The sequence below is a fragment of the Euprymna scolopes genome, chromosome 10, assembly GCF_053919585.1.
Source record: "Euprymna scolopes isolate OS-2025 chromosome 10, ASM5391958v1, whole genome shotgun sequence".
NCBI lineage: Eukaryota > Metazoa > Mollusca > Cephalopoda > Sepiida > Sepiolidae > Euprymna > Euprymna scolopes.
In genome coordinates this window covers 31,868,662-31,875,903 of record NC_136491.1, presented here as the reverse complement: position 1 = coordinate 31,875,903, position 7,242 = coordinate 31,868,662, and the positions used below count along the sequence as shown (strand labels likewise).

The window sequence follows — 7,242 nt, the reverse complement described above, 5'->3', positions numbered from 1 at the left end:
TCGTTGGCCAGTTTTTTTTTTTTTTTTTTTTTTTTTTTGCTTTTTTTTTTATCTTGAAGTAATATTTTTAAGATTTTTTTAAAATTCAATTTTCACCCCAAATAAGGCACAGTGCCACTTTGATGTAGGGGGCTACTATTATCTGGAACATAATTGCAGGGATAACATATAGGGAGTTGAGCAGCAAGATGTCTGTTCACATGACACTTAAACTTCTGCATGTGAGTACAGTCGGGGAAACAAGAACCTGGAAGGGAATTCCAAAGTCTAGCAGTTCTGGGAAAGAAACTCTTAAAGTAGAAGGCTTTCTGGCATCCTGAGATATCTACTGTACAGGGGCGGGATTTTGCTCCTTGTCAAGTTTGTCGGGGGTATTTACGTCGAGGAGTACAAGGGCTTGTAGTTCGTCGGACCATATACCATTAAAATACTTGTGGCTTCATGCCTTGTCTGGAGCTATTTCCATAAAAAAAAATGAAATGCTATTTTTATTTAGTTAGCATACACTAAACATGGGTCGATTTTAGTGTTGATGGTTTGGTTGTTTTGTTTTGTTGCATATCAACCCCTTTCAGGTGATTTAATGCCGAAGCCAGTGATTTTGAAGAAAACATTTTTTAATAGAATATATTTGTTTTGTTTGTTTTTTTTTGTTTTGTTTTTTCAAGTCGGTTTCTATTTGTTTTGTTTTGTTTTTTTAAGTCGGTTTCTATTTCTAGTTGGGACCCTAATAGGTACTACCACTCCGGGCCAGAGTGGACCTGGGAGCAACGGCAATCAAAGGGTGGCTCCGCACTCCCAAAAGCACGAAACCAGGGGCCTCACCATCAGATATAGTTTAAGGTCATATCCAGGACCACTAAGTATTGAGATTAGCTGCCTTTAAAACCATTTAAAGAGCAAGATGGTAAATTTGCCATCATCAGGTAAAATAATGATGATGATTAAGTGGTTATTGGCGCGAACTGATAACTTAGCTTACCTGTCGCTTCTATAATACTATATTTATTAGGGATGTTGGCAACCTTCACATGGTTCTTTCCTTGTGAGTATCCGAAGCATACGAATTGCGTTTGATTTTAATTAAAACTTGTAAATTCTTTATTTCATTGTATTTGACGTTACTATCCAAGGAGAGTGCTGTATCTATACTAAAGAGACATGATAAATTAGGGTACAATCCTGACTTGAGGGAAAACGGTAGAGAGCACATAAAAGCCTGGTCATCTGATTCAAGATTTTTCTCTCTAGTTAAAGGGGGGGGGGCTATGAATATAGACTCCAAGCCCGTGCATATATCTATCCGAGTCCTTACAGCAAAGAGGTGGGGGGGGGGGGGTCCTGTTATGTTAAAGTACCTATTTACTATGCCTCCCCACGGGACAGAGTTAGACACCAAGGTCGTTTTTTTTAACGTGGAGAAAAGGTACAAAAATAAAAATTGTCTCAGTCATGAAGGATTGCTCCTCCACCGAAAGAGAACAAGAAAATGAAGTGTAGCATCTAAAGAACAGATACTACACTTTGATCTTGACAAAGTAGTTAGAGGGGATTGAAGAGTGTAACTTTGTTTCACTTAATGCTAAGATATCTGGGGAGTTTACTAAAAAGTAAGACTCTACATCATTTATAATATATAATATTGTGACTAGGACTGTGACAACAGCATATTCTTTTCATTGTTTTGACTCTTGAGTATATATCCGTTAATATGCTTTTGATGTGGTTCTCGGTTGATTAACTTTGTCTTTCTGGGTCGGATATATACTCGAGAGTCAAAACAATGAAAAGAATATGTTGTTGTCACAGTCCTTATTATGACAATATGAAACTATAAAAACACAACTCTTAACATTTCCTTTTTTTTTTTTCAATGATATAAGCGCTACGAAACAATTTTTTTTTTTTTTTTTTTTACCCTAGGTCAAATTCGAACCCAACCTTTTCTTTTTTTGATAATACAGATATTACGTTTGTTGACCAACCCATCAGATCGAATCGTCTGGAGATAAACGCATTTTCGTGAACTTGAATATCATTTTAATCAACTTAAATAAGTATTTCTTTTTATTATTATTGGTTGCCGGTAGGAATGTATGTTTGCTGATCACAAGAATAGCGACACTAAAATAGTTTTTTTTTTCTAAAGAAAAATCGCATAGAAGGTAAGTAACCTTTAATTTTTACCCAATACGTAAGTGAACGTACTTTAGAAGTTGTCTGAACCTCCATAACAAGTTTCATTTCCGTCCTAATTAAGAGTCACCTTTGTGTTTAAGTTTGTTTTTTTTCCTAGTGGAGGTAAGTCACCAAATCTAATATACCAATGTCTGAGCCATTGGTATCCCCAAAACAATGTGAAAAACGGAGCGCATGTTCCCGTGACGTCAGACTTCTGTTAACTATACGAACTATGGAAAAGCAGAAGCGACTTAATGATTTTTTTTTTTTTTTTAAACCTTTGTTTATCTTCTTCATACTGCAATTAATAATTAATATTTTATTTTGCTAGGTTTTAAGATTTACAGTTTAATGATTAATAATATTATAAACATTTGTATATGAAATCTGGTTTTACTGAATGTTCTTTTGGTTACTTACGGGCTTCCATATTTTGTTCGGTAAAAAGAGACGAACAATATGAGGGACCTACAAAATGCTTAATATTTGTGCAATAATACTTTCAAATCAGTTTTAATCTGGCGATAAAATAGCTGACAAGAGTCATGTTTATGTAAAAACTTAATATTAAAAAAAAAAATCCAAACCCATTAAAAAAATCTATGCAACGGAACATTTTGAAATAATGGAATTTTAATCGTTTTAATCTTTTAAAAATTAATGTTTACGAAGTTTCTTTTTCTTGGCAATTCAACTGATTATAGTATATATTAATTAGAAAAACCGCTATTAAAAAAATATGCAATTTTTTTTTAATTGCAACTTCAAGGTAATTTTTTTTTTTTTTAATACGTGTATTTAAACTTTTAAAAAATATTTACTTATTTGAACTCTTATTTTTCATAGAAATTTCAATAGATTTTAATCTTTTTGTTCGAATTTCGAAAAAATAAATAGGGGTAGGAACACGCACTAAAAAAATAGGTGCTAATGCAGAGTGATCCACGCGATTTTGAAATCGTATTTCCAAGTTTAATTAAAGTTATTTTTTTATTCAGTTGTAAGGTTGAAGTACAGAATAGGTACAAAACACCTCCCCCCCTACCTATGTTAAGAATTTAGTTTTAAATAACGTTATTTCAGCACGGATCACTCTCTGCATGAGTACCAAAAAATATTTCCCCTCATATATTTTACGGAAACTGCATTTTATATGTAATTTCTAAAATGGATAAGTGTCAAATTTCACGAAAATCTGACCATCGGTTGATTTTTGCTAGATTTATTAAATATGGGTATGTTTTCCCGTTCGGAATGTCTACTACATGGGAACGTTATTTTAAAGCACCAATTATGTAAACACGATTTTCGTCTCACAATTTCATTATTTTCGTTCGATGAAAATTTTTAAAAATTATTACTGGTTTATTTTGCATTTCTTTTTAAATGGTACAAAGGTTATATTGATAATATTAATTTATAAAGTTACATAGAATTACATATAGGCTGGGGTAATTCTGTAATTTGGGAAGTCCCTACTGACCCATCTTTGTACATCAAGGTTAGTCTATCAAATTTTAGTCCGTACATGTTTGTCCATTATTGCGGTCACTGGTGTTTTATCTGTTTGGTATTTCCTCCAAGGGTAGTTGAGTTTTTGTTCGTCCCCATATTCCTTTATTAGTTTAGCCCCCCCCCCCCATCTTTCCTTGGGGAAATTGATTGATGGAGGGTATTCTTGGAAGTACGAAAGCCTTTACTCCTAACTTTTGGAGTATTTAGTAAAGAAGCTAACAACGAAGAAAAGGGCCAAAAAATTCAAATATATAACAAATATTACCAGAGGCAAGATAAATGACTCTAGGTACCTGGATAAGTTTTGTGTATTTTAACAGAATTTGGTACTCATGTGCTGAAATAATAACGTTATTTAAAAAGCCATTCGTAACATGGAGAGGGTGTTTTGTACCTATTCTGTACTTTAACCTTACAATTTAAAAAAAAAAAAAAAAAAAAAATTTGGAAATACGATTTAAAAAATAGCGCGGGTCAGTAAGTGCATTAACTCCCAGAATTTTAAGCGTTTACTCAGTTTGAAAGACAAGTGTTAAGTAGGAAAGTTAAAAGGGCAATTCAGATGGCCGACAAAAGCATGCGGTTTTCAGAGCGTCGATAATGATTCAAAAGTGGAAAAGAATTAAAATACTAATATAAATCAACCAGTTTTATTGACACTTATATGGTGGATTTCTAACAATATTTTTTTTTTTTTTTTTCCACTTTGAACCATTATCGACGCTCTGAAGACCGCATGGTTTCGTCGGCCATTTGAATTGCCCTTTTAACTTACGGACTCTTCACAACTTGTCTTTCGAACTGAATAAACTCTTAAGCGTTTATTTCGTTAAAATACACAAAATATCCAGGTATGTAGAAGTTATTTATCTTGCCTTTGGTAATATTTATGTACAGTAGAACCCCCCCCCCCCCGGTGATACGGCATTAAAAATTAGTGACAAAATACAGTACAGTATATATGCATATAATCAAATAACATAACACCGTAAGGCAGGGAAAATAGCGTAACCAAGGGCCTGAAAAAATCGTATTCCACATGTTTACCTGAAAAAAAAAACGTATCCTGGGGTTCTATTTGAATTTTTGGCCCTTTTCTTCGTTTGCTTCAATGCTTCTGTTCTCTGCTAAATACACAACTATATATATTATGCCACGGTCAAATTCGAACCTAGGCCCCCGCCCCCTGTTTTTAAATTTTTTTTATTGCAAATTTTGGGTTCTTGTAACGAAATTTGGTACTCATGCAGAGAGTGATCCGTGCTGAAATAACTTTATTTAAAAAGCCATTCTTAACATGGGGAGGGTGTTTTGTACCTATTCCGTACTTTAACCTTCCAATTGAATTAAAAAAAAAAAAAAAACTTTAATTAAACGTGGAAATACGATTAAAAAATAGCGCGGATCACTCTCTGCATTAGCACCAGATATTTTAAATTTGCTGATCACTTTGAATCGGCTTAAATATGCATTTAATGGATGTTTTGGTGACTCTTTTGCTACTAAGGTTGCCTTTTGCTTTCTGTTAAGTTTTGCCGACTTGTATAAATAGGATCTTGGAACACGCAACACGACTGCTTTTATTCGTTTAGAGACTTTAATGTTTGCGAATGAGACACAAATAAGGGTCCTTACTGGATAGACTTCGAATTTAGTCGTCAAAATGGTTTACACGTAAATTAAACTGACCCTTAGTTTGCACTTTTGGTGAAATTACACTGGGGTACCACTGGAAGACTTACCTTTTCAGAAGTTGATTACGGGGAGCTTGAAAATAAAATGTCTTTCGGAATAACCCCCCCCCCAACCTCCCCATGTTAAGAACAGCTTTTGGATTAAAAACACCCTTTGCAGGTTGGACAACCAGCGCACATTGACTGTCTTCAGGTGGTCCCCCAGTGCACTTCCGCCAAATCTTTGCTTGCATTTGTGATTTTTAACACGAACACTAAAGATGTAACTAATGCGCATCTTGCGTCAAAAATGACGGTAAAAATTATGCTTCGCCAGTGTTTACACTTGCTATTTATCTCTATGTAAAACTCTGCGTATATTACTGAACTATAAAAGGTGAATCAAAATAAAATTGATCGGAAGATCACTGAAATATTTCCGAATCCTTGCATGTACCCTTGGGGTAGGGGGCTATTGAGCAAATTTCGTCTTGGAAATTTGGAAATGAAACGTTTTAATTTCAATGTATTCCTTTCGGAAATGACCCAGCTTTCAACATTTCGTCAGCTTCTCTTCTAGGGGATGGAGGCAAGAAACTCGGAAAGATGGGTTTGTACTTATGCACTTTTGTTAACGTGCTGGAATAATGTAATTTAGAAGACCATTCTTAACATAGGGAGTTTCTAACTATTCTCTACTTTTGGTGATCCGCGCTATTTTTTTAAATCGTATTTCCACGTTTAATTAAAGCCTTTTTTGTTTTTGTTTTTTTAATTGTAAGGTTAAAGTACAGAATAGGTACAAAACACCCTCCCCTCCCCATGTTAAGAACGGCTTTTTAAATAACGTTATTTCAGCACGGATCACTCTCTGCATGAGTACCCTACTTTCACTTAACAATTTAAGATTTCGTAAAACTTTAATTTAACTTAAATACTATTTAAAAAAAAAAAAAAAAAACATAGCATGGTAACAAAAGTGCATAAGTACCGATGGTTTCATTAGTGCTCTGGGGACATCCTTAACTTTATTTGGGTGGTTTCAATAGCGTTCTAAACGTATGATTATAATATCACATTTGGTCATCAGCATCAGACAAGGCCAAACTATTTGCCAAGAACTTTGCAGCTAACTCTACCCTCTGCGACGAAGGTCATCAACTCCCCGTATTTCCTCCTACAACAAACACACTATCCAACATAAAAATACCTGTGCATTAGGTCGCCAAACTAATCAAGAACCTTGATTCCAGTAAAACAACTGGCCCAGACGGCATTCCAACTATAGTGTTGAAAAACTTCGACCAGAATTTGCCCCCATACTTACAAAACTGTTTAAGCGTTGCCTTAAGGAGAAGTGCTTTCCAACACCCTGGAAAACCTTGTCAGTATGGCCTATATTTAAGAACTCGGGTGGTGTCATCTCCCTCTCAGTACAGACCAATAAGTCTTTTGTGTCATGAGTAAATTACAAGAATCCAGATTAAAGTAGTCAACCACCTAAGCAGAAATAACCTCCTTAGTGACATGCAATATGGTTTCCGTTCTGCTTGATCTACAGCTGATGTGCTAACAGTTATATCCCATAGGATTAGTGAATCTCTCAACAAAGACCTTTTTTCTAGGACAATTGCTCTTGACATATCAAAGGCCTTCGATAAGGTTTGACATAAGGGCCTACTTCACAAGATTTCCAGCTACGGTATAACTGGAAATTTTTTTTCTCAGAAATTAAATCATTTCTCTCTGATAGGTTCATAGAGTAGTGGTTGATGGGCAGCAATCAGAGGCCCACAGTATTAATGCTGGAGTCCCTCAGGGGTCCATCCTGGTCCCAACTCTCTTCCTGATCTACATCAATGATCTCCCAAAA

The 7,242-nt window shown here is 34.9% G+C and overlaps 1 protein-coding gene across 1 annotated transcript in view; it reads left to right on the top strand.

The window, feature by feature from the left end:
• The first annotated feature begins 2,027 nt into the window (after positions 1–2,027).
• LOC145286409 (uncharacterized) overlaps positions 2,028–7,242 on the top strand; it is a 15,464-nt gene continuing 10,249 nt past the window's right edge. The window contains exon 1 of the mRNA XM_080135332.1: positions 2,028–2,165. The gene's annotated coding sequence lies outside the window, so the exon portion shown is untranslated. The remainder of the gene's footprint in view (positions 2,166–7,242) is intronic.